This window comes from Mustela lutreola, chromosome 4, assembly GCF_030435805.1.
Source record: "Mustela lutreola isolate mMusLut2 chromosome 4, mMusLut2.pri, whole genome shotgun sequence".
In the NCBI taxonomy this organism is placed as follows: Eukaryota; Metazoa; Chordata; class Mammalia; order Carnivora; family Mustelidae; genus Mustela; species Mustela lutreola.
This window is the reverse complement of record NC_081293.1, coordinates 33285277-33312951: the sequence shown is the minus strand read 5'-3', so window position 1 is coordinate 33312951 and position 27675 is coordinate 33285277. Positions and strand designations below refer to the sequence as shown.

Genomic DNA, 27675 nt, shown 5'->3' with positions numbered 1-27675 from the left:
ACGTAGTGATCCAAAGGGGCACGTGCACCCGAATGTTTATAGCAGCAATGTCCACAATAGCCAAACTATGGAAAGAACCTAGATGTCCATCAACAGATGAATGGATCAAGAAGATGTGGTATATATACACAATGGAATACTATGCAGCCATCAAAAGAAATGAAATCTTGCCATTTGTGACAACATGGATGGAACTAGAGCGTATCATGCTTAGCGAAATAAGTCAAGCAGAGAAAGACAACTATCATATGATCTCCCTGATATGAGGAAGTTGTGATGCAACATGGGGGCTTAAGTGGGTACGAGAAGAATAAATGAAACAAGATGGGATTGGGAGGGAGACAAACCATAAGTGACTCTTAATCTCACAAAACAAACTGAGAGTTGCTGGGGGGAGGGGGTTTGGGAGAAGGGGGTGGGATTATGGACATTGGGGAGGGTATGTGCTTTGGTGAGTGCTGTGAAGTGTGTAAACCTGGTGATTCACAGACCTGTACCCCTGGGGATAAAAATATATGTTTATAAAAAATAAAAAATTAAACATGCAAAAAAAAAAGAACTGGTCAATACCCAAGGGCAATAATCAATTGCGCTTTCACCTGACAAAACACATTTACATCTCTATTGGTAAGAATCATTTGTATGCTATCGGTTTTGTACAACCTAACAAGTTGTAAAATAGCTCAAAGATGATGGAAGTCCCAATAACTCAATAGGGTACCAGCCTAGTAACCCTTTTCTGCCTATTTCAGTGTCTTTCATAATTTTTCCTGACGCCGCTCTCAGAGCACCCCCGGCACCACTCCCCCACCAGTGAGGGACACCAGCTGCTCTCAGGTTGCCTCTAGTCCGTCAGCACTCTGATGGCTCCTGGGGACAGTTATTTCAGCTCAAGCACTGCTCATGGGGTGCCGTGTGGTGTAGGTACAGCCATCCAGCCATTTTTGCTACAAATACTTACTATGGATTCTGAGCCAGCACTATGCTCTGAGCACAGTGGGGATTGGGCCGTCTGATGTCTGTCCTCTGGCGCCTTCCTGTCCAAATAGGGCAGGAAGAATAATAAATAGACAAATAAAATAATTACAAACTGATAAACGCAACGAAGGCAAATAGCTGTCAATGCAAGAAGGGTTTAGGTAAGTAGGGTGGTCAGGATGGCGGCTATGAAGAGAACATTTCAGCCGAGACTGGAAAATGAAGAAGAGCCAGCTACTCCGAGTGTGGAGGGCAGCAGGAAGCCAAGAGAGCAGCCAACTCTACAGTCTTTCCTCACCCTCTGTGCTTCTAGGGACTGGTCCGCAGCAGCTACAGTTACTGCTTATCCCTGCCCCAGTGCTTAGGAGGCAACAAAGGCCAGGTCCTGACTTCCCAGTGGCAGAACTGGTTGCCTTTGAGTCTAAGCTTCAAAAAATGCAAAAGGGTTGCTCCCGAACCAGCTTGTCCTCCTTCTTCTGACCCAGTTTCCCTCTGACTACCCCCCTCTGCTAAGTGAAGCCTGAAATGTCTTCAACTTGTGAACAATGGTTGAACCCCCCCAAAAAGATAAAAGGCTTTAAAAATGCAAATGAGGGGCAAATGAGAATTAACACATTAGTGTGACTGTGTACAATGATCAGCTTTCTGCTGAACTGATTTGATGACAAAGCTGCAAGGCACAGGTCTCTTACAGGCAAAGGGAGAGACCCAAGGGTCGTATCGGGTGATGGGGCACCCAGATCAATGTATCATCTGCCTCCCGATTCTGTCCAGAGCCTGGCAATAGTTCATCGTTGTTCCAAAATCGTATCACGCTGCTCCATGACTCTCACCAGGATGCTGGCACCAGCATGGCTGAATTGGGGACCATCTGCCCGAGTTGGAGTGCTGCAAGTGGATGGGCGCACGGAGACAGACAGCAGGGAGAAGAGAAGGCGGGGGACAGAGTCTGAGGCCACTGATACGGCCAGGAGAGGAAGAAGGAGATGGAGAACAACAGACTCAGAGCCCACAGAACCAGAAAAAAAAAATGTTGTATCATAGCAACCGAAGGAAATGTTTAAAGAAAGGAAGTGGGCAATTATGTCAATACCGAGGGACTGTTTCTCAAAATGTGTGTGGATCTGGGAATGCTCACATCAGAATCACTTGGGGCATTATTAAGAATTCAGATTCCCAGGCCTCAGCCACACCTGGTTTGGAACATCTGGTCCTTCAAGCAAGAACTAACAATTAAGATTTTTATTTATTTATTTGAGAGAGAGAAAGTGAGAAACAGCATGAGAAGAGAGAGGGTCAGAGGGAGAAGGCAGGAGCCAGGAGCCCAGTGCAGGACTCAATTCCAGCACTCTGGGATCATGACCCAAGCCGAAGGCAGTCGCTTAACCAACTGAGCCACCCGGGCACCCAGGAACTGGCATTTTAATAGGTGCTCAGAGATACTGATGCATGTTCTGGAGTAATATGTAAAACACGGGATGTGGAATCAGAAATGGGTATGATTCTGGTTCCTTCACATAATCTGTGAGGCAAGTTATTTAACCTCTCAGAGCCTAGTTTTTTAAATCTATAAAATAATATCTACCCCATAGGGTTGAAATGAGGATAATCTTCACAATGAGATTATATTTATATATACAAACTATATATTCAGTGCTTAGCACAATGCCTGGAACACAGCTGGAAGTCAATGAATATCAATTGCTATTGTTACATAATAAAGAAAGGCCATGGGATTTGGGAAGAAGGGTTATTTTCAATTTTTCAGATAGTCTCAAGAGAGTAGCTTGGGAAATTTCTGGTAATTTGAAAGCAAACACATGGACAAGAAGTAGAAGTAGCAAGTAAAGATCAAAGTTAAGTTCAGAAAAATGTGCGGCAAAAGGAAAGCCATTGGGGTTGGTAGTTCTAATTAGAACTGGGTAATGTTGTTAAGAGGAAGGTGACTATTGAAGGGGCAGTGACGGGAGGGAGCTTGAAGGGCCTGGTAAGGACAGTTTCAATGGCAGGGATATAGGAGGCACTGGAAGAAAATGGGAATAGGAGTCCAGTCTCAGAGAAGATGAGAAGGAGTTTCAGAGGATGGATATGAGTTAGAGAAGCTAAACCATTTCCCCTGACATCAGAGGGAAGAATTACAGCCCGAGTTCGCCAGGTGTGGACCCTGTCCCAGCAGCCTGAGTACCATCAGGAACTGGCTAGAAACACAATTATCTTGCTCCACCATGGACCACTACATCAGAAACTGGAGGATGAGGCAATCTTTGCTTTAACGAGCCCTCCAGGTGATTCCAGTGTACCTGAAGCTGGAGAACCACTGGATTAGGCAGGAGCTGAAGAGGCAGGGATCTTTGAAACCAAGCTATGTGGTGCTCTGGGCAGGCCATCTGCTGAGTGTGGGCACATGGGGAGGCTGAAAGAGCAGAGAAGGAGGCTGGGACAACTGTCCTGGATGTGTGCCAGAGTATCGGTAAGACCTGTGCAGGGGTTTCTAAACCACAAGATGCTATAAGCAGGTAAGAACATTTCTGTCCTACAATAACAACACAACTGAGGTGACCAAAAAAAAAAAAAAAAAAAAAAAAAAAATTCAAAAGCACCATGTACTGAGGTATGTATAATATTGAAAAACTAAACACTTAATTGCCCCACATGAGGGGATACATTAACAGACTCCCAAGGCATTCATTTACTCCTTGTGCAGACTTTGAGACAATGAGAGAGAATATCTGTGATACAATGTGGCGGGGGGAGCCTCCAACACTGTACATAGGTATAATAACAATTGTGTTTTTTTTTTCTTTTTGTGAAGCACTTTTGGAAGGATGATTGGAATTTTAAAATAGATTGCCAAAGGCCACTGGAGCCAAGAACATAGCTGTTATACTTGCCACAGTGGAAGCAAGAGCTGGCCGTTGGTAGGAAGTGTTAGTCAGCGAGGACTTCTGGGTAAGACAGGCTTTAATCCGGGAGTTGACAGCCACGGGGTGGTGAGGCACCAGAAGCTGCTTTCTGGCGGTTGCTATGGTCCAGAGCCAGAGCAGCTAGGATAGAATCATTTGAGTTTGTTCAGAGTCCTTGAGGCTACCCATGTGTCTGGAGTAGAGATTGCTGTAGAGAATAACAGAAGATCGTCTTGATAAGCTAGGGCGATGACATTTTTAAAACGCAAACTTGTGACCCAAGACCAGCTTGGGAGTATAGATGCTATCGGGAGTGTGGGCCAGCAAATCAGAATCTGGGCACCCCTGGCAAATGGAAGACCAGGGTGGTCATGGTGGACAAACAGTTCTAGGAGACCATTTACATTTGGAGTCCCCAGTCATTCTATAGATCAGGTAAATGAAGGCAAGGGAAGTTGAAGAACATCTCCAGAGTCACACAGCTTGAAAGCTGCAAAGACCAAGGCAGAAGCTAGATCTCCTATTTTATTACTGTGCCTCCTGGGCTAAAATAACAAACCCCGAGCTGAAAAGTCGAGATGAGATGTGAGAGGTAACAGGGATTCATGAGAAATCACAGCCTGGGAAGCAACATGGTGAGTGGAGTGTCCAAGGAAGGACAGTCACGTGTGAAGGGAGGGGATTGCTGGGGGACCAGCAGCAATCTCTAGGCATGGGGTCAACTAGGGCCTGGATGAATTGCTGGCTGTGCCATTAGTCAAGAACCCCAGAGAGACATGGCATTCCTCCCTCACTCCACACCATCCCCAGTTTCCTTCCATCCATCCTTTAGAACTCATTTCTTTTGTCTTCCAGGCTTTGTGGACACAACTCAGCACAGTCTTTAGCCACCCTGTAGATCTTTCCGATATTTTTTTGCTAGACCATGCTCCCCATCTTCCAGAGCCAGGGCTATACCCACTGGTAATTAAGAGGAATCATACCCACCACAAATGGTGAGTGGTCCTGACCTCATGGCCTTCTACAAATACTGTGGTATTTAAAGAGAAGGCTGACAGAGCAGAGCTCTGGGGTGTCTCCCCTCTAGTCCTGTACTTCCTGTCCCACTTCCGGCATCTCCGCTCCTCCCTCATGCCTCCAGCTTCCTTGGCTCCTTTGAGAAAATGGGAGGCATCATGCTAAGGTTAGGGCGAGGTTCTGGGCTAAGGCCTCACAGATCCTAAACACGAGTGGTGAAGGAGAAAACAAGACCAGGACCAGGTCTCTTAAAGGCCTCTCTGTACTACAACCTGTCTTTCCCCCTCTATGAAATGCAACCTGAGATAAAGTTCCAAAATTTAAAAAAAAAATTTTTCAGTCTTAATTATATAGAGAGAATATATAAAATATAAACATATTTCTATAAGATATAATTACATACTTATAAAATATGTAAGATATATAAATATATATCATATATATATACAGATTAGAGTCAATAGAAGGCAATAAAGTTATGGTAAGTGTTGGGGGGGAAGGCCTGGGTGGTTTAGGTGGTTAAGCATCTGCCTTCAGCCTAGGTCATGATCCCAAGGTCCTGGGATTGAGCCACACTGGGCTCCCTGCTCGACAGGGACCCTGCTTCTCCTTCTCCCTCTGATACCACTCCCCGCCACAACCACCACCACTTGTGCGCTATGGCTCTATCTCTCTGCCAAATAAATAAAATCTTTTAAAAATTATAGTAAATGTGTAGTAATTCAAATATCACTTTAAATGAAGTAATCGAACAGCATTCTTTAAATCGAATTACTTTAAGAAAGGGGAAAAAGAAGAATTTTTTCCTTTAAGCTAGATCTGCCATCAGAAGTAACCGGTCTACATGTGCTTTTCTTTGGCACACTCCTGTAAGTTCCCTTGGAACTACGTTATGTTATTCCTGGTCCTCGGTTCCCTTTCTTTCCATGACCCAATCTGCTGAAAGGAAAAGACCTTATCTTTGCATACCTCATGATTCTTTGTATTGTTTCTGGCACGTTGTTTATTCTTCAAAAGGTTTTGGCCCCGTGTTTACACCTTATAAACATTTGTGGAATGACAGAGCATAAAGTAACTTGCAGCCAACATTTTTGCGACTTGTCCCTTCACCATGTAAAGGAGAAAAGACAAACAGCAAAATGAATGTTGCCACATCAAGTGAAGAATCTAACAAGTTGCTTTTCCAAAGAAAACACCTTGGAAAGCTTTGAGCTCACACCCACAGTTCTGAAATCCGTATCACACAAATGAGTCTGAACAAGTTGAATCAAGTCTTTGGTAACAAATTAAAAATTTGACCCATGGCAATTAAGGCAGAATCAAATAAGATGGAAAATGGCCTTCAAGCCAATTTCCCTTTCTATAATCAATGAGTTGTTTTGAAGCAAAAATAAATAAAAATAAATAAATAAATAAATCCTAGGATTTTTATTTACTTACTTTTATTACTGTTATTTATTTACTTATTATTTTAAGAAAACTGTTTTGCTTGCTTTTCTGTAAAACCAAGAACAGAGTGGGTTCCTAGACTCCTTTCAGATGCTTCAGCTAAAAGTTAAATGAACACCAGTGCCAATAAAACGAGGAGAAAAATTATGCCAAACGCTTGACACCAGCTGCAGCAATTAAGTAAGCACCTGCTTTATGTTTCATCTCTCATCACCCCTTTCCTGCTTCATTTAGGCTGGCTTCTGGTTTTGGGGGAGGGGTTGTTTGTTTTTTTGAGAATAAATGCACCTCAGTGCACAAGCCCACAAACGTGCTTTTCCCTTCTTTTTCTTTCTTTTTTCTTTGGCTGTCATTAACTGGGGTGAACTGAGTAGCAGGAAGATCTGGACAAAGGCAGGGTAGTAAAGGCACTTAAATTTCTAAAATCTGGAGTTTTTGAAAATGTTGGGGGCAGATGTAACCATAGCAATCAGCCCCACTAGGAGTGTCAATGTCTGCGGCTTGTGCTAAGCAGTCGACTACGCCCTTCCAGGGAGACCCAGCAGATATGATGTAGATTTGATTTCTGGAAGCAAGGTTTCCATTGGCTTAAAAAACATGTTTCTCTGCAGACATTCAGGCTAGAAAAGAAACACCATTGAGGAGTTCTAGACTGTTAACAGTGCAGAACTAGCATGAGCGTCAAACAAGATCTGGAAGACATAAGGGCGCTTTGAAAAGTTGAAAGGATTATGCAAATACGTGACAGGTATTAATATTAAACATGCTTACTGAAATCCATCGAATAGAAAGTAGACAGTAAGCGCATTCATCCCCTGGAAGTGAATTAGCACTTTTCAGAGCCCTGAGCTACCATTTCCTCTGTCCTCTTTTTTTTATCTTCTCTGTGAAAGCTGGCTAATGATGCCTCACTCATGGGGCAATTGGAAGGCTTACAGGAGACTAAGTGAGATAATGTATGTGAAGCACCTTGTTCCGTGCCTCCTATATATAAAGAACACTTAATAAATGTGACTTGATTTCAAGGGGGAAATTAAATACATTATCCTAGAATTCTTTATACCTGCAGCCCACCAATAGATGCTTCTCATTAAATTATGTTTCCAAGAGAGAAGAATGGAAAAGTTACCCGCAACGGTATGGAATCAGGTAAGTGAACTACTTCTCACGTGGAGAAAACAGACACGAAACTAAGACATTTATCCTTCATTTCGTGAGTACCAGAGTAGCAACTTTTCTTCCTATACTGATTATTACTGCTCTGTTCTCCAGGGGGAAATGTTAACACTGCTTTTAAAGTCCCCCTAACACAGCCACCTGCCTAACACAGATACCTGCAAAAGAGAAATTCTGAGAATGAAGCAAGACCTTTTGGCTGCAGACCAGCAGCTCCTTGAAGGCATGGACCTCCCCACCCCATTTCCTGCCACGGACCCAGCACCATCCAGCACTGGCAAGAATGCCCAACCTGTCACGAGCCCTCAGGGCACATTCATTGAAGGAGTTCCGCACATCAGAGATATGAGGAAGAAAATGAGGTATCAGATTATAGGTCTCTGTTTCAACAATTTAATTGGTAGTCTTGCTTCCTCTGCCTTTGGTTCAGAATGAGGCCACATTTGTGTTAGGACTTAGACAATAAAGATTCCTAACTCTGCAAGGTAATGGACAGAGCTAGACTTACTGTGGTGTTTGCTTCCCAGTGTGTACACATATTGAGTCATTATGTGGTGCCCCTGAAACTAATACAATGTCTTACATCAATTATACATCAATAAAAGAAAAACGTAACAATTTTGAGGTTTCATTCTTGATCAAGGGTCCATCTGCTCTTCTTACTAGTGTGCCCGACACATTAGTAAGAGTGAGAGCAACCTGTTCTTTGTTAATTAGTTAATATGGCCTCCAAGAAGGAGAAGCCATAAAGTCTGGTCCATCCACCTAAGGACTCTGTCATTGGCTGTCAGTACAGATTTACACTGGTGCAGAAGAAATAAAGTTGTGTAGAAGGAGCCTCTAGGTTTTTTTTAGGTATTGCTATAACACCAAGACAGACAGCCATTGACAATCCTAAAAGATTCTGCACCAAACAGATCAGTGCTTCCAGCATTAATCACTGACCAGTTTATACACACTCACACACACACAGAGCCTATCCTAAGGCATGTCTAGGGTGCCTGCGTGGCCAGACCAGCAAGTCCAGCATCAGCCTCACCCCATGCTGAGAACCCTTGTCTTGACTGTCCTCTCTCCTGGAGAGCCTAGAAACACTGAGCTTGAGTTCAAGAAGGTAACATTTGAGTAGAACCTTCAAGGATGAGAAGGAGAAGAGCAGATAGGTATCCTAGGAAAGCAGAAAGTATCACCAACAACAGAGTAGTTTTTTGTTTTCCTTGGATTTCTAACAAACATAATGCACAGCATTCAAAACTCAATGGCAAGGAAAAGGTGAATAAAATAGAAATGGGATCAGGGAGGAGGGCCATAGGCATGCACAGGGAGGGGTAAGAAGTGGACGAGTTAGGATCTGGAGCAGGGGGATGCCCCCCTTTGGGCATCACATCTCATCGAACTCACAGTCTTCCTTGTGGGAAGTCCCCCACTGTCACAACTGATGGCTTGATGAAGACATCGTCCCTGGCTCAGCACTCACAATAGTGTTTTCCATTTGCACTGTCATCGTTTTCCTCTAGTGACTCATCATAGTTGTGCCAATCTTGTAGAGAGCTTTGAAATCTGCAAGTCTTATGTACATGATGGTGCTGTGTGGCAGGGAGCTGCCCACGGGCAACCTGGGCCTTCTCCTTGGTATTCCTTTGGTACAGAGATAACTTAAAAGATTGCTATGTGTACTGCATTTAGACTTGGGGCAAAACCCAGAACCCACTGCCATCACTTTATTGTCCTATAGAGCAGTGATGGACTCAGGGAGGACTAGAGAACTGTGACAACACATTGGGAGTAGCCAGTCTTCCAAATCGTTAGGGTAACATGTCCCAGGCCAGTCAGTCACCTAACATGGACTATTAGCTCTATGAGAGGAATAGATTAAAGGTGTTAAAAGCCCTTTAAAAGATACCCATGTCAGCCTATGATAATTAGAGAGATAATCTTGGTCATGAGAGTGGACTCCTCAATATCTCACCGATCTTGTTTGGTTAAAGAGTACATTCATTCAGCAAATCCTTTCATTGGTTCTTTTTCCTGGCCATAAAACAGATCTACCTAAGGAGCTTAAAAATTTCCCAGGGTGCCTGGGTGGCTCAGTCAGTAAAGCGTCTACCTTCTGCTCACTTCCTGATTCCAGGGTCCTGGGATCGTGCAGGTGTTGGGCTCTGTGCTCAGCTGGGAATCTACTTCTCCCTCTCCCCTTCCTCCAGCTTGTTCTCTCTCTCTCTCTCTCTCTTTCCATGTCTCTCTTTTAAATACATAAAAAAAAAAAAATCCCAATGTCTAGGCCCATTCCAGTGATTCTAGACACCCCGGGGCTAAAAGAATAATGAGCAAGAAGGCCTGGAGAGCAGGGTAGATTACAGGGTTATTTAGGGTTCTACGTGCCTGGAACACAGAACAGGGAAATGAAGCAACAGGTGACATTGTGGGGTTACTACTGTCCAGTGCAAAAAGGAGATAATGGTGTAGGGTTTAATTCCCTGTCCCCAAATCTAGACTATGGTAGATGTCCCTGCAGCCACAACACAGCAGAGGCTATTAAAAAAGGGAATCTCAAAAAATCTTTGAGAAAGGATGCCATGGTTGTTATAGCACATGCTGTGTAGTCCCCAAATCTTGTCTCCTTTTTCTCCGTAAAGGACAATGAGATTGAGTTCAGACCAAAGGAATGCGGGCTGAAGTGATACACACCACAACCAGGGCTAGACCTGAAGAAAATCTTGCTCCAGAACCTCCACGCTTGCACTCTCTCCCTCTCCCCTCTTCTGCTGCTGGGAGGCAGAGTCCAGTGAAGGACTCCAAGGCCCTGAGGAGGGTGGCCTATGAGTAAGCAGTCAGCCTCTACTCTATTAAGTCACTGAGATTTGGGGAATTTTTGTGATGGCCGTTAGCCTACCCTGACTTTACAGCAATCACAGATTCAACAAGTTAATTTCTGTAGAAGCACAATGTCAAGAACAGCAAAGGTTTAGTAGGGAATAGTTATCTATTATCATGTGATATTTGCGCTTTGGGAACCTAGACTTTCCCTTCCCATTTTTTTCTAATGCTATTTTTTTCTCTTTGATCCAGTGACCGAGGCATATGTGGATGTCTCTCTCTGCTTTGTCTTTAAGCCTGATCACAATGTCAGTGCAATACTTCTGCCTGGACCTTGCTTCACTAATAACATTTCCTGCAAAAAATATGGGGAGAGAGGAGATGCTTCTGTTGACATGCTAATGAGTCAGAAGCATGAGGCAGTCCAATTGGCACTGTTCCCCACAGCTCAGCTCTGCTTTCCTTGCCTTTCCGCATGAGGGCTACAGGGCCGAGAGCTGAATTCGTTTGAGGACTAACCCGGAGGGCAGCACAATCTGCTCCCCTGGAGAAAACATTCCATAAAAAGTGTTCTTGCTGAGTTTTCACAAAACTTCCAAATTTTGATTAGACACTGGAGAACCAGATGGGCAGCAAAAGGAATTTTGACAAATGCAAGGAGTTTAAGTCAATGAGGAAGCCAGTGTTCCTACAGTAAGAGTTAAATCAATAGTCATGTGACTATGTGGCCACTTAATCAGCATGATTTGAGGAGTTCAGGGGATCCCCCCATGGCCCCCAAACTTTTCCTCCATCGCATGCTGGCAATGCCTGAAAAATGGTTCACAGCAATCTTTCACAAATACATGTCCCTTTATAGGATTTCTCATACTGTTCCCAACTGTCCAACAAAGTTGGGGTATAAGCGTGGACCCCACGGCTCCATGAAATCAAGTGATGTGCACAAGACTGCACAGCTGGAAAGAGCAGAATGGGGACCCTTAATGTGTTTAGTAGCTTCGGAGTTCTTGACAGCACAATTGCCTCTGCCATTTTTAACCTTCATTTCTTTGGGCTCAGGGCATCTCCTAAATAACTGATCACTCAAATGAAATTCAGTGGGACCCTGAATCGTAGTGAACATGTGGAGTTGTTCTGGTCAAAGTGTATTTATGGGGTGGAGAGGCAGGGAGAGGGAAAGTTTAGGGAATTCGATGCACAGTCCAAAAAATGCAGTCCAAAATCCACTAGCTTAAAGCAGCTGTGCCCTATTTTGATACAAATGGCCTTAGAGGAACCACTTCGTGTCATTCATACATCGTATCCTATCAGATAATTTCCTAGTAGCTAAGACAGGGAGATAGAATAGCAAACCCAGGTTGAAGGGCCCTGTTGGTGTGTGGCCAGGTGGGAAGGAGAAAAGAAATACAAAAAAGGATGAAAACCAACTTTACATTTTGCTTCAGGTTTACTCCGCCTGTAGAGGGAATCGAATTCTGCTGCTGCTAATAGATTATTGTTTTTTTTGGACATCGATGTTTAATGCTAATACTGTGAAGTATTCCTTGTATTTTGTCAAGTACCTGAGGATCAGGATTTTAGGGACCAGGGAGAGTGGTGGAAACCAGCCACCACGCCCCCCAAATTCCTGGGAGCAGGCAGGTACAAGAGAGGAGGGTGCAGCCAGCTGGACTGGGACTGGGGTTTGTGGGAGGAGAGCCTGGAAGGGTCCTGATAAGTTGGGAGAGACTAGCTGAGGGGCTTCCCTCCTCCCCTTCCTCCTGTCTTCACACCTTCCCTCTCTGCTCTACTCAGTTCCTGCTGATGGAGCTCTTCCTGGGATCCATATTCCCAGGTGAGGAGGACTTACTATTCCTACCAAGGGTCCCAGTTCTTACTTCTTTTTAAATACCCCTTTTTAGGAGCAACGCTGTTTCAGTTCCCTGACCTGAAAAATGGGCCTAAGAACACCAGCCTCACAGAGTTATAATGAGGAATAAAACGATGGAATGAAAGATATGTGAAAAGTTTTCAGCACAGTGCTCAATACCCACACAGGACCAGTGAAAGAGATCAGAGTATGTTACCCCAATATATACCACTTTGGAATAAGGTTTGTTTTGAGCTGAAAGGAATGATCTCTTTGCCCTTTCCCTTCCTGTCTAAATGCAGGGCACACATTTCCCTTTGTAAGTGTAATATAAATTTTCACTTGTGAATGTGCCTACCTCCCCAGTACCAGAGAAAGAAATGTTCTGGGACAATTCTTACCACCTGAGAGGACTCTTATCTATATAACAAACCTTATTAGACCTTTTTTATTAAAAAAAAAAAAAAAGATTTTATCTATTTGAATAGAAAGCCAAAGAGAGAGAGACAGAGAGAGAGAGAGAGACAGACAGACAGAGAGAGCATGCTCAGGAAGGGAGAGGGAGAAGTAGGCTCCCTGCTGAGCTATATAGGGGCTTGATTCCAGCACCCCAGGGTCATGACCTGAGCCAAAGGCAGACACCTAACTGACTGAGCCACCCAGGTGCCCCTAAACAACTCTTATTTACCATCTGTTTCCTCTTATAACTTATCCACATTCCAGAAGCCCCAAACCCATTTTCCTTTGTCTAACCTCTTTTCCAGACAGTGTCACCGTTTGTTAAGGTGATACCTGAACCCCAAATTCTAACACCTCCTTAAGTCATGCTTGTTTGTGAAGTCCTGTGCATAAGTATATAATTAAATTCTGTTTCTTAAAAAAACTATTATTAATCTGCCTTTTGTCAGTTTATTTTTCAGGGCTCAGGTAGAAAATCTAAGAGATTAGAAGAGAACTTTCCTAACAGAGGCATGAAAACCTTTTCCTCTCATATTTTTCTCTTGTTTCACATTATGGTCTGTGTTCCCTGGTTTACCCTAGAAACCATCCCTCAGAAGCCTTGGCCATTGTGGGGAGGATTCAGAGGCCAAGGATAGAGGAGTTTTCCCAGATCTTTGGGAGCAGAGGGACACATGTGCTACAGTGGGACCCTTTCAGTAGAGAGCCACCTAACATCCACAAGGAATCTGGGGACCTTGGGGAGGCTGTCAGGATGGACCAAAACAGAAACGGAGCCCTTTGGGTTTAGTATAAACGTTCCTGACACCTTAGTCGAGTCTCTGTGCTATTATCACTGCTCCACCGACCTGACTCTCCCCTGACACTGCCTTTGGTCCCCAAGTGCTTCCTCTTATTTAATTCTTGACCCTTCCTCTAGACTATGTGATGCCCGAAGGCAGAACTCTGTGGGTCTTGCCCTGTACTGAATGTCCAGTGCTGGGCTGTGCCTCACCTAGAAATCACACTTAGCACACATTTGTTGAATGAATGAACTTAGATAATTATGCTGAGTAAGAATAAGATTCAATTGTTCACAGTTTAAAAAAAAAAAAAATCCAGCATTTACTTAGTTCTAATCTGAGTGGCATGATTATAGTCAAATATCAGATGATGAACAGTCCCTTTCAGGAGGGCCCATGTCTGGGGCACTTGGGTGGCTCAGTGGGTAAAAGCCTCTACCTTTGACTCAGGTCATGATCCCAGGGTCCTAGGATCAAGCCCCACATTGGGCTCTCTGCTCAGCAGGGAGCCTGCTTCTTCCTCTCTCTCTCTGCCTACTTGTGATCTCTCTCTGTCAAATAAATAAATAAAATCTTAAAAAAAAAAAAAAAAGGAGGGTCCATGTCCATCACAAATCACTTCAACGTAGGTCCAGAAAAGTGACAAAAGGGGAAAGTGGGGTTTTCCTAGAAAAACCTGAACAACCATCTCAGAGAGTTGATGACCTCATTTGAGAGCCCCTCTGAAATCTGGCTGCTCTCTAGAGTGGGGATAGGAAGGAAGGCCACCACTGGACCGTGTTTCTTCAGGATCCTCTGATTTACCCTCAAACTAACCAGAGGAAACCCATCATAGAGGCCTGGGGTTGAGAGTAGAGCCTGGGTCGGGAAGGCAGCCACTCCAGCCTGTTCTCCCCCATGGCCAGGCCTGATTTCTCTCCTCACTCATTCTTTTTTTTTTTTTTTTTTAAAGATTGATTGATTGATTTGACAGACAGAGAGCACAAGTAGGCAGAGTGGCAGGCAGAGGGAGAGGGGGAAGCAGGTTCTCCATTGAGCAGGGAGCCCAATGCGTGGCTCCATCCCAGGACCCTGGGATCATGACCTGAGCCAAAGGCAGATGCTTAACCCACTGAGCCACCCAGGTGCCCCCTTCCCTCACTCATTCTGACAGCTTCAGGAGGGATGCTCTAGTAGGGGTACCTCGGAGACTGAGAGACAGATCCGAATGATAAGAACTTGCTGTGTGTTAAGCTTGCACATAGTTATCTCTATTCCTCTTCATAAAGATCCTGTGAGATGAGTACCAGTATCTCCAATTTATAGGTGAGAAAACTGAGGATAAGGAAGTTTAAACATTTTCCCAAGGTCATGCAGCCAGTAAATGTCAACACCAGGAGTTGAGCCATAACCACGACACTAGACTGCATCCTACTAGATTGGGATGACCCAAGAGTTCCCCTAGGCTTCCCCTGAGAACCTCCAGAGCCAGGGCTGGATCAACCTCACTCATTTCCATGCCCCAAATGCCATACACTCTACGGACATCTTACACAGTACTCACCTCACGTGGACAAGGAAGGGCTCTAGAACTGCCCATAATTTCATATACATCAAAACTAGAGAATCCTATTATAAACATCTTGGAAGAAGATGACAGAAGTCAGTTTGAAGCCAAACTAAATGGCCTTGGGCAAGTCACTGAACTTCTGGGAACTTGTGTTTTCTCATCTGCAGAGTGAGGATGATAATGCCTGGCACGCAGAGCAGGTAAGATGATCAACTGGTCCAGTAAGTTCTGGTTCTTCCGTCTCCCTGGCTCCACCACTGGGAGCGGTCCAGGCAGTGCTAAGTGTGTGGCCAGGAGAGGGGCTGGTGCAGAAGCCTGAGGCTCCCCTGCTGCCAATGTTTCTCCCTACTCCAGATCAGCAGGGCACTAATCCTACGGTCATAACCAGTTCCGTCATTCCCTTGCCATGTTCTGGGGTTAAATTCCAAGCTTCTGGGATCATCATTCCTACGGCAACTTAATGGGTGTAGTACAGGCCACAAGTCACGGGCAGCAATGGAAAGCTCTCAGTTCTTCCAGAACAAGAGTACAAAGCCAAACAAAACAAAACAGGGCCTTTCTAAAGGGATAAGGCAAAAGCAACAAGCTTGAAATCCAGCATCATGATGTTCACATTTCCAAAGCACGAACAGTCTAGTTGCAGGTTTCGCCTTCAATTTCAGAATCTTAAACCAAAATAACTAAACAAAAAAGCACTTAATGGTCTCCTTGAAATGGTGAAGAAGTGTCTCCTTTAAGGAAAAAAATGACTGTTAATAACTACCGTGGGAGTGATTCGGGCATAAAGTAGTAGAAGAAAGGAGAATAATCATATTTTCAGATTTATATTCTAATAAACAAGTCCTCCCTATGGCAACGCCTCTCAGAGGCATTGCTTTCCCTTAGTACCACCCCAAATCATATTTCTGGCTCAATTTCATTCATCTTCTTCATGACTGAGAATTATGCTTGCTTTATTCACTAACAACCTTTTTTTTTGCTATTCAAGTCTAGCAGGTAAGAAGGGCAGCCTACCGAGATCTTCCGTGCATTTTTGGTGTTCGGCTCTGAAATATTCAAATACATTTCTAGAGAAAATGTTAAATAGCTAAAATCGAGTTTATTAAAAATATTCTTGGATCATTTGCTTCTGTACACTTTTTTAAAATTCAGGTACAATTGACCTAGAATAGTACATTCATTTCCAGCATACAACATAATGACATTTATACAAAGATTTGCAAAATGATCACCACAATTAATCTACGTAATCTACACCTGTCACCATATAAAGCCACAAAAGAGTTTTTTTTTCCCTTGGGATGAAAACTTTTAAGATATACTCTCCCAGCAACTTTCAAATATGCAGTATGGTATTGTTAACTACAGTCAATATACTCGGTGAAGTATGCTTTTGTATTTTGATTTATTCTTCACCATGTGCAGGGTGCCTGGGTGGCTGAGTCAGTTAAGTGTCTGCTTTTGATTCAGGTCATGATCTTGGGATCCTAGGATTGAGCCGCACATCAGGCTTCCTGCTTAATGGGGAGTCTGCTTCTCCCCCTCCCTCTCTTCCTTTTTCTTCCCCTCCCCCTCCACTCATGCTCTGTCTCTTGCTTTCATTCTCTCTCTCTCAAATAAATAAATAAAAGCTTTTAAAAAAAATAAAATAAACACTGCCATGGGCATTTTGTTTAACAGTGGTACGTGCATGTACTATACACAAAATGAAGAAAACAAAGTCTTTTCAAGCTTCTGTTTTGATAAAGTATTTCTCCTGCTTGAGGAGAAAAGTTTGGAAGTTCTAGAATGTTAGTGTAAGAAAGATGAAGAAACTGAGACCTGAGGAAACAAAGTGCCTGTCCACGGCCACACAGCCCTTCCACATTTCTTGCCAGGGGATATCTGTCAGTTTGTTTTGGATTCTGTGTGTAGAGCATTCAGCTTCCTTGGGTTAATGGATTATTGATTAATGTTCAGAAAAATACACAAGGAAGTTTTTTATGTTCCCACTATGAGAACTTCTTTTATTCCTTCTCAGCGGGAATGCTAAGAGCTTTGGGGCAGGACAATTCCTCATTGTGTGTAGAGGTTCCAAGAGTTTCAGGATGTTGGCATCTCCAGTCCGGCGGCTATAGCCACGGTGAAGCAGGAGGCAACCAGGCAAATGTTAGCACAACTCAGGGCACCTAGAGCTACTAGTAACTTGTTGTTGTACATTCAAGAACCTGCTCAACACTCTCCCTGCCTTTCCAATAACCTCTCCAGCAGGACTTCTGGCAGAGGCCATTCACATGTACAGGATCCTTAGATCCCACCCAGCCCTGGCACTTCCTTTGAAAAGCAAAGCCTCGATGTCAAGAGCTATACATGAGGTCCTACAGCTCATCCCAGATAGAACCAGATCTTGGCCCCTTCTCTTTCTAACACATCTCAGTGCCACCACCTCTCCATGGGATCAGCTCTGGGTACATGGCCAGACCAGCACAAGGGCCCAATACCCATCACTCCCAGAGGTTCCATACCCGTAGTTCCTGCCCATCCTTGTATGAGTAAGGTGGGGTCACCTTTGTTCCAGGAAACCACTCTGCAGCAAGGAGACAGTGCTGTGGAGTGAGGAAGAGTGTGGATGTCTCTGTTTCAAGCCAGGTGGACCTCTTATCTTGGACAAGCTGCCTGGCCTCTATGCCTCATTTTCCTCATTTATAAATCAGGAGTCAACAGTAGCCAAACTGTGTTACGATTAAATGGGGTAATGGCTCCCAAGCCCCCACACCAGCGCCTGGCACACTGTAAGCACCTGCTAAGTGTTATCTGTCAGCAACAGCAGCACCATCATCACCTTCTTCAATCCAGGGACTAGAAAGATTCATTAATTGCAGATCCTGTCTTCAAGGAGGCTTTTTAAAGAAGTACAACTTGCTGCGTTTCATCCCATTCACCTGGGTTTCACTCTGTGATGGGCTTGGAATCTTGGTAAAGAGTGTGAGAGCCAAAATCCCACTGGATTCACTGCCCCTCCTGCTCCCTTCCTTACAGACCACTAACCCTAACCCTAACCCTAACCCACTCTTAGTGGGGTGGTTCCCCAGGCTTCCACACTGGTCTTAGTTGTTTTAGAGCCCAGCCAGTTGTTTGGAAGGATGAGGAGTGTTTGGATGAGTGTATTAAACACATCTTCTTATTTTCTCTACTCTGATGGTTTGACATCTGTGGTCTTCCTGATACTGGAGGGACTATCCCGGCCAGAGTTAACCAGTTCCTAGAAATAGTAAATGACTCATCTGTGAGAATATCTGTCATATGTGAACCAACCAAGGCAGCGTCCATCTCCCCAACCATCGCCTCTACTGGGCTCTCCTACTCTGAGCCAATGTCCACCTGCCCTAATCATCCCAGAAGCAGGTACCCGATAATGGGGGACAGCATCCACGTCCCAAAGCCCACCGTGATTATTCAAACTAGCACAATAAAGGTTCTTGTCTACATTTTCCCTTGATAACTTCTGCCTCTTGACAGTACCTAGGGCTTCCTCATGTGGACTTCCTGCACGGTGTGCCCTGCCTCCTGTTTCATACTCCAGGGCTGGGTACAGCAACTTCTTCCTTCATGACAGTCATTTCCATGTCTGCCTGTTGTACCACACCAGATTAAAACGAATCTTGGCTGCCTTTACTTGTATCCTCTTAAAGGGAATGAAAAGGGGAAAGAATCAGAGATAAGAGTCAGCTGGGGAAGGGGTGCCTGCCTGGCTCAGTCAGTTCAGCGTTTAAGCTTCTGACTTTGGCTCAAGTCATGATCTCAGGTCCTGAGAGCAAGCTCCCCGTTCAGCAGGGAATCTGCTTCTCCATCTCCCTCTGTCTCTCCCCCAGCATGTACTCTTTCTGTCTCTCTCTCAAATAAATAAATGAAATCTTTAAAAAAATTTTTTTAAAAAAGGAGCTTGTTGGGGATGAAGGGTTGATTTCAATTTAGTAAACATGACTAGAACAGCAAAAGAACCCCTCATACTTGTAAAAGACTAGAGTTGATAAAGTGTTTCCATTGACGTGATTTCATCCAGCCGTTGGCAAAAGCCTGTGAAGTCAACATTAATCTGATTTCACACAAAGATATTGAGACAAAGGCTAAGTGACTGACCATGATCCCACAGCCTGTAGGAGGCAATGTCAGAATTTGAACTCAGATCTATCTGTATCCACAATTCTACTGCTGCATCCCCAAGAAGCAAAGTGAGAACTAAAAAGGAAGAGTGAGCTATCTACCATCTTATAATCTCCGTATTCATTCCATTGGCTGAAGACAGAAACTTAGGTGTCCTTGCGTTCCCCAATGCCTCATGCATAACAGAGTATGAAGAAGTACACGTTGAACCAATGAATGAAGAGCAATCAAAAGGGCAGGTAAATAGTTCCAAGCACCTTACGAGCCCACTGACCCTCTCTCTCTTGTTCTTGGTTCTGACACACCAGTGTCACATGGTTTCCTTATCTGTAAGATGGGGTAATAATAGTACTTATGCAAATCTGTTGAGAAGAATTAATATATAACTCAAATATATATAATACAATTATATAGAATATTATATGAGTTAATTATATATTTTATTATTTTTTTAAGATTTTATTTATTTATTTGTCAGAGAGAGAGAGAAAGTGAACACTGGCAGACGGAGGCAGAGGGAGAAGCAGGCTCCCCTCCAAGCAAGGAGCCCGATGTGGGACTCCATCCCAGGACGCTAGGATCATGACCTGAACTGAAGGCAGCTGCCCAACCAACTGAGCCACCCAGGCGTCCCATAGTTAATTATATATTTTAAATATGTAATATTTGTTGCTGAGAATTAATATTGGAAAAAACGTTTTATTCATATGCCTGGCATATAATCAGTAGTCAGTGTGTGGTAGCAAGAGTTAGTTATCTGACACTTCTGCTCTTGGCTGGGCACTGTGGGCCTTTTTTTTTTTTTTTTTTTTTTTTATAATTTTTTTATTTTTTATAAACATATATTTTTATCCCCAGGGGTACAGGTCTGTGAATCACCAGGTTTACACACTTCACAGCACTCACCAAATCACATGCCCTCCCCAATGTCCATAATCCCAACCCCTTCTCCCAAACCCCCTCCCCTCGGCAACCCTCAGTTTGTTTTGTGAGATTAAGAGTCACTTATGGTTTGAAGAAGAATAAATGAAACAAGATGGGATTGGGAGGGAGACAAACCACTGTGGGCCTTTTGCTGGGCTGAGAGTAAGGTATTAATGGCATCTGGTCAAAGTCCCCTCCTCAGCCATTCTTTTTGTCAACTGGCGAGTATGTCTCTGCTTTCTATTTAACTCCTCTTTTTCCTCCTTTGACAAAGGAGAGAGACTGTTCTGGCTCCGTGTCCCCAAAGCACTTTCACCATTAATTCAACAGGTATGTATTGAGCATTGTTTCATGTTTCCTGTTGCTACATTAACCAACCAACCAACACATCCTGGCTTAAAATAATTTTATTTGCTCATGGCTCTTTGATCTGGTGTGGGCTCAGCTGGGAGTTCCTGCTGTTGGTCTTGCCACTGGTCTCTCTTGCAGCTGCATTCATCTGCTAAACCTGGCTGGAGCTGAACTCAGCCTGGGTGCTGGGGTGGCTGTGTCTCTCTATGGAGACTCAGGATTTCTAACTCTTATGTGGCCTCCTCACAAACAGCCTGACTACTGATAAAGCACATCAAGCCTTCTAAAAATACGAAAGCAGAAGCTGCTAGTTCTTAAGACTCTGGTCATGAACTGGCAGTATATCACTTGTGCTCATCTTGTTGGTTAAAGAGGGCCAGTCCTGCTCCCAGGGGAGAGGGCACAAGGACATGAGTAATGGGAGGCCTGGTTCGTTGAGGGCCCTTAATGGAACAGACTATGGAAAGCACATTCTCTGTACCTACCACTTCCCTAGGATCATTGGTGAAAACGTCAGACCAAGTTCTTTTCTCCATGGAGCCTCCATTCCAGGGCAGTGGTTATCAAAACTTGACAGAGCATCAGAACCACTGCGAAGCTTTGTGAAAATTTAAAATGCTGGGTGCTCCCCCAGAATTTCTGTTTCCATTTGTCAGGGATGGGGCCCAAGAATCTCTAGCTCTACCAAGTTCTGGTCTGGGAACACTTCGAGAATCACTGTTCTGGGGTTCAGTTCTCTCACCAGAATACATCCTCAGAGATATTACTTCAGTTGGTCCGGGATAAGGCAATTTTTAAAAACAGTTCCCTGGTGATCTTAACGTGCAGCCAGGATTGAAAATCATTGCCTGATAGTCTATTCTGTCTCCCTGTCATTTTCCTGACAAGGTCCCTGAGCGAGTCACACTTTGCTTTACCTTTATGACCCCACCTGAATATTTCTCTTCTTCAAAACAAGGGTTCTCAAATTTTGCTGCACTTTAGAAATTTGCTACAATTTAGAATTAAAAGTCTCGATGTCCAGGTCATACTCCAGGCCAATTAAATCAGAACCTCTAGGGATGTGACCCCAGCATTAAGTATTTTAGAAATTCTCCAAGTGATTACAAAGTGCAACAAAGTTTGAGAATGGGTGCTTTATAACGCCCTTAGTGATATTATCACAGTAAACATTTGTCAGTTTAAAAACCACCTTTCCTGGAACGCCTGGATAGCTCAGTGGGTTAAAGCCTCTGCCTTTGCCTCTCTGCTCAGCGGGGAGCCTGCTTCCTCCTCTCACTCTCTGCCTACTTGTGTACTCTTGTCTATCAAATAAATAAATAAAATCTTTAAAAAAATAAAAATAAAAACCGTCTTTCCCACAGTAATTCCAGTAACACTAAAAAAAAAAAAACGTAGAGGATATTTTAAACTAGAATTTTACCTTCTCCTCTTCTACTTCCACTTGTAGCTGCATTCATGCCTCAATTGCATAGTCATCCTTTAAGGAAACCAGATTTTGCCACATTTGCCCTTAAAAATTTTTTTACTCAAGATCACCAGGAACTTTTGGTGAGGAAGGGGTTAAGATGATAGCCCAGTTGCATGCTGGGAATTGTAGTACAAGAGCCACACTTTCCCCCTGAGGCACTTTGGACCTCCAAAACAGCACCCAGAATCCTGCATCCCACTGACCCTTTGGGGAGACAGTGCCCTGTAGTGGCTAACACCATGGACATCAGACTCAGATGCCTGGGTTAGATCCCAGTGCCACTCCTCATGAGCTAAGTACCCTGGGCACACTACTTCATCTCCTGGCCCTAAGTTTTCTTTTCTGTAAGTGGAGAGGAAATAATAACAGCAACAACAATAATAATAAATATCTAGCCCATTAGATTGTTACGAGGAGTAAATGAATTAATTACATAAAGGGCTTAGAACAGCAGATGGCACAAAATATGCATTCTTTAAGTGTCAACTTTATTCCTATTGTCTTCTAACTCCTCTCTTGGCCAAAGTTGGACCATAGGAGTCAAAAAGTCCCCAATTCTATAGTCAGGACACAAGGGTTTAGCTGTCTTTTGAGAAATTACCCATATCTGTTTGTCTAAATTGTCCTCTGGTCATTCTCTTAAAAATTATATGGTTGTTTGGTTGGGGTGATAGGTTGGGGCCAAGGGATACAATATTGGCTAACAGATGCTAGCACACATACCGTCCCCTAGTGAGTGTCCCTTGGTTTTACCTATCTAGCCCTCCTCTCTGCTCTTGGTAGTAAGACCAAAGTTTCCTTTGGGGTGCTACACCTCTCCCACTGCATCCTCACTTGGTGGGATTGCTGCCCAGGTGTCTGTTCCCGTAGCAGATGGGTGGGTACCAGACTCCAGCTCAGCCCACCCAGCTCTCTCCTCTGGGGAGGAACATGGGGACAAGAACTGGTTGGAGTGGATTCACCTGAGGAACTTGTCTCTTGTCTCCTGCCGCCTAGATCCTCAAGCTCCCACAAGTTTCTCCTTTCTGAAATCTGCTTAGACAGACCATCCTCGGATTCTGCGAGTCACTCTATCACCATGGCAATGAGGGCCTTTTATGCTAAGACTGGCAAAATCAATGTCTGACACTTTCTACCAAAGAGTCCTCGGTGACACACTCCTTCTAAGTAATCTTTAAAATCTGGTCCTCTGCTCACTGCCCTTGCCCACTTCCCATCTAATTTCTGGCAGAACTATCAGTAGCCGAATGCCTTCTTTGTGACATGCCTTCCACGAGCATTATCACGAATTCTAATACCAACAATGTAAAGATGGCATTACTACTACTTTATCAATGTAGAAAATGAGGCACAGAGAAGCCAAGCAACTTGCTCAAGGTCACACAGCTATAAAGAAATGATATTCTGATCAGTCTACTTACTGCCCTCAATCAGAAAGTGAATTCTTTTGGAATTGAGATCAACATTTTTCAGCAATTTCACAGACTCCTGGGGTGGGTGAAGATCTTTCTCATCCTCTGATAAAGCGTTTTCTTTTTCTTTCTCTTTTTTTGGTCCTAGACTGATTGTAAGCAACATTTTACATCACAACCATGTGTACACACGCACGCGAGCACACGCGCGCGCACACACACACACACACACAAGAACTGACACCCATTTGCATGTGTCAGTGTTTGTAAAAGGGAGGCAGAGCTAAGCTGGAGCTTTTGAGGCTCATAATAATGATTTGTTTACTTGCATAATGCGTGTTTCCTAGGCCACAGCCAGCCTGAGGGGAGAGCTGGGATCAGAACCAGCACAGGCTGTTCCTCTCTCCCTCTGCTTTCATCGGCTCTCCCAGAAACTCCAGCCCCTCCACAAAGCCCCGGTCCTGATCTGAGGATTCCTGGAGAACTTCGCACATGTGCTCCCTAACACACACCAGGACCTCACCTCCCTTCTCTTGTGCTCTGGCTCTCTGCTGGGATCATTGTCAACTCCTCTGTGTGGCTGTCACTGTGGCTGGGCCACTAATATCGAGCTGCTCCTGCTGGAAAACCCAGGGCCTTTGGTGATGTATGAATCACGGGCTTGGACAGGGACGCTGTTGTATCTCCATGGCAGTTCTGGTACCACAGTGCTGGGCACAGTTCCTCATAGCACCCACGTGCAAGGCCATAATGGCCGCTAACCTAGAAAGAAGATCCTTTGTTCCAGGGACCCGAAAGTAGATTCTTCTTACCCCTTCTAACTTACACATGTTCAAGGGCAGCAGGCTGACAACAATCTCTGCCCTGCGTTCATCACCAAAACAACCTTCTTTTTCTCCAGCTCAGGACCTTGCCCTTGGACTAGGCTTGGATGCTCTTACTCTCACCCAGACTGGTGAGTTCTTTTCCCAGGAGGATCCTTGGTTGCTTTATGCAAATAGACTCTTGGCAAGGCCACATTCTCTTACCCCCTGCCTCCCCCCACAAGACCCTGCTTCCTGGAGTGAATACAGATTTAATATAAACCCATTTTTATTTGAGAGCTTTGGCTTCCCAGGTCTTGGGAGTCACATGCTCAGAGTTCAAGTCCTGTTGCCGCAATGATGACAATGATGGTAACAAGTCATCCCCATGTATCAGACCCCACGCTAAACACTTTAGATCTATTTAATTCTGTCAGCAATTCCATGTGATATGATTACTAATATCCTCAATATGCAGAAGAGAAATCTATGGCTTAGAAAGTTTACACTGTAGCCTGTGGTCACACAGCTGGCAACACGCAGAGCCATCCTGAGATCCACTCATCTTCTCCTCTACGGCTGGGCCTGTATATCTAGCCTTCCTCAGCCAAGCCTCCCAGCCCCCTTGGGCATCCTTCCAGCTTTGTTTTCACCCCTTCTAGCCTACTGTCCCAAGGGTCCCCATCATAATCCACAGGTGGGCTATCAAACCGTATCTAAAGGTGTTCGACTTGGTGGAAACCCCTAGCTTCCACCCTCCTGATTCCCACATCCTCTCTGTGCCGTACCAGGGCTTCCTGGAGAAGGAGGAAGTTGTAGGGAAAGGAAGTCTCATCAGCAACAAGAGTCCCCTCTCCAGGCCCCTCAAGACTTCATTATGGCAAACTGCTCTTCCTAGCCCCCTCCTCAGTTCCAATTTGGGAACCAGGCAGTTTCTCTTCCCTTAAAAGGCCATCAGCATTCCACATTACACGGTTACAATTTTGCCTGATCTTAGTGGGTTAGTGGGTGTTTTAATTGAATAAGGAATTCAAGTCTGGGCTTTAAATGCCAAAGAGAAAGAAAAAGTTACTGTCTTTTCAGAATGCCCATTGTAATTTGCCCTTAGAGACCCCCCTCCCCTCCCCATGGTCGCTTTTCCACTAGAACTGACACACTGAACCACCAGATAAATATAGCTGCCAAGTGAAGTTATGGGCATGAGTTCTTTCCCTCATTCATTTGCCCTTCTGCCTTTGTCCAGTCAAAAATGAAAGTGCTCACCCTTTCTCTGACTGCGTCTACAGAGTGCAAAGCGAAGGGTTGATCAAGCAATCTTGGTAACTTGCTATGTTTGAAAGTGAAACACAGGGAGTGACTTACCCTGTTTAACCACACTGATCCATTTCACCACATCTCTGAGAATGTCACCTCACACAGAATGGTTGCTCTGCTCCCCACCATCTGTATGACCTCTTGGGAACTCAGTTTCCCCACATGTAACATTTTGGGGACTGGATCTGAGAACTCTGAAGTCCCTGAAGGTTCTTGTGGTCTTTATTTTATAATTACAAAAGGCATCATTTACAAGTCAGATAAGTTAGGGGATGGGTAGTTAAAATAAAAACAATCCTCTATGAAATTTTTACCACATAACTATTTTATGGAACAAGATTCCAGTGTGCACTTGAAACAAGACCCAATTTATAGAAATCTGGCTTGCAGCCAACTTTTAAGTGACACTTTTACCATTCCAAGTGGGGCTTGCCCATGGGTCACAGTTATTATAAACACTATCATATATTCCCTCCCTTCAAAGAGACTTAGATAGTGAAACATTATTAGAATCTCCTCTAAAATCATTACTTCTCTTGCATGGAGGTTTTTTCCTTTTCTGTAAAAATATAACACATTTATATGCCCTCAAAAATCGGTCTAATGATCATAATCTACTGGCCCTTTTGAAGCAAAAACCAGATTATATCACTCCTTGCCCAAAACACTGCAGAGGTGTCTGCTGTCCTCAGGGTCAAGGCCGGCCCCTTGGGTCTATTTGCTCCACCCGGAAAGCTCCAGCTCTCTCCTTCATTCCCCCTTACCTGGGAACTCAGCTCAATCAATACTTCTTTAGGGAATTGTCCTCTGGCCCCCTTGATGAGATCCAATGCCTCTACTGTAACTCTGAGACGGGATGTGAAGTTTCATTGGATGAGCATGTCCTGGTCATGAATAGCCTCTACGCTCTGTTGTTGCTCTAGAAGGTGAACTGTGTGCCCAGCACGTGCACAATGCTGTCCAGGCACTGGAGTCACTGCAGGGTCTCTGCCCTTATGAAGCTTACCATCTTCTGGGTAAACAGACAGTAACCAAATACAAGAGTGAACATGCCTGCCACTGCCCCCCCCCACCCCCACCTCCAGAGCTCAGAGAAATTAAACAAGTGACTGCAGTGAGCATGGGGCATGTGACGGAAGGGAAGGGGTAGACCACCAATGCGTCAAGTTCCCGTGGAGGACGAGTTTGGTCATAATCATGCATTTGCTCAAACAGTCCTTTTACTGTTTTCAGTCTAAGAAACTGAGCAGGAGAAAGGACTAGAGACTGACCTCCCCTGGCCAGCTGGGCCAGCTCCAGAGTGGCCGACTTCAGCATGGTAAGAGGATCAAGGGTCTATTCTCCTCCTTGTCCTCCAAGCCAAGGGTCTTCCCACCCTCTTGGACTATACCATCTTGCCCCAGTGTCAAGGTCTGGTTTTTTTTTTTTCTTTAAATAAATTTCCTATTCCAAAGATATGTTCTCCTTCCCATCAGGTATGACAGTGAGATAGCTTACCACGTTGATGTAATGTTCATGATATTTATGGAACACCTATGCTACCATCCCCATTTCACAGACAGGAGAACAGATGCAGGGGTAAGGCCAATTCGCTTGTAGCAGACCTGGGACCTCAAAGCCAGGGCTCTGGCTCTTAATCCAGTGCTTTCCCCGCCCTGTCTGAGCCTCTTGGGCTAAACCAGGCCTTTACTGGGCTCTCAGAAGCCAAAGTGGGCTGCCTCCTGCTGGCAGGGAGTTCCCTCAGGGCTTCTGGTCCTATGGCTGACCAAGGGAGCGTGAGAAAGAAGGAGGGTGGATTATGCACAGGGGCAGTCTACATCCTCATTTCCTCCCTCATCATGGCAGGAGGGGATGGCTTACACAGGGGGGTGGGGGGCGGATTATGAAAAGCAAGAATTCATAAGAGTTGATAAGTGTCAGAAAACTGTTTACTCACATTCATTCCCTGAAAGTCACATTCTCCATGTGTTCCTATTTGTCTTTCAACGATGGCATCAGTCAGGTGGAATCAGCAAGCAAGACCAAGGTTTTAGCCAAATGCTGCGGAGAGAGAGAGAGAGAGAGAGTTTCATTTAACTTCATTTTTCCAGCCAGGGCTGGCTCCAAAGCGAATTTTTCTCACTCGTTCTTCTGCTACACGCACAGCAAATTCCCAGAGGTTTCTGAGACTGCCGAGATCTGATACAAGAGGACGGCTCCCGCCCACCCGCCCACCCACCCACTAATAAGACATAAAGCCGTCCTATTTTTGGTAACAATTAAAGGCCCTCTCAGTGCA

General features: G+C 44.5%; 1 long non-coding RNA gene across 3 annotated transcripts; it reads right to left on the bottom strand.

Moving 5' to 3' along the window:
* Positions 1-3796: 3796 nt before the first annotated feature.
* On the bottom strand, positions 3797-27668 carry LOC131828635 (uncharacterized). Of its 3 annotated transcripts, none has more exons than XR_009352519.1 (3): positions 27334-27668; positions 26162-26409; positions 3797-4089 (listed from the first exon to the last, which is right to left on the bottom strand). It is a non-coding gene; the product is annotated as an uncharacterized LOC131828635 (long non-coding RNA). The 3 variants fall into 3 exon arrangements; XR_009352520.1 differs by lacking the exon at positions 3797-4089 and adding an exon at positions 14069-15710; XR_009352521.1 differs by lacking the exon at positions 3797-4089 and adding an exon at positions 20213-24042.
* Positions 27669-27675: the final 7 nt, after the last annotated feature.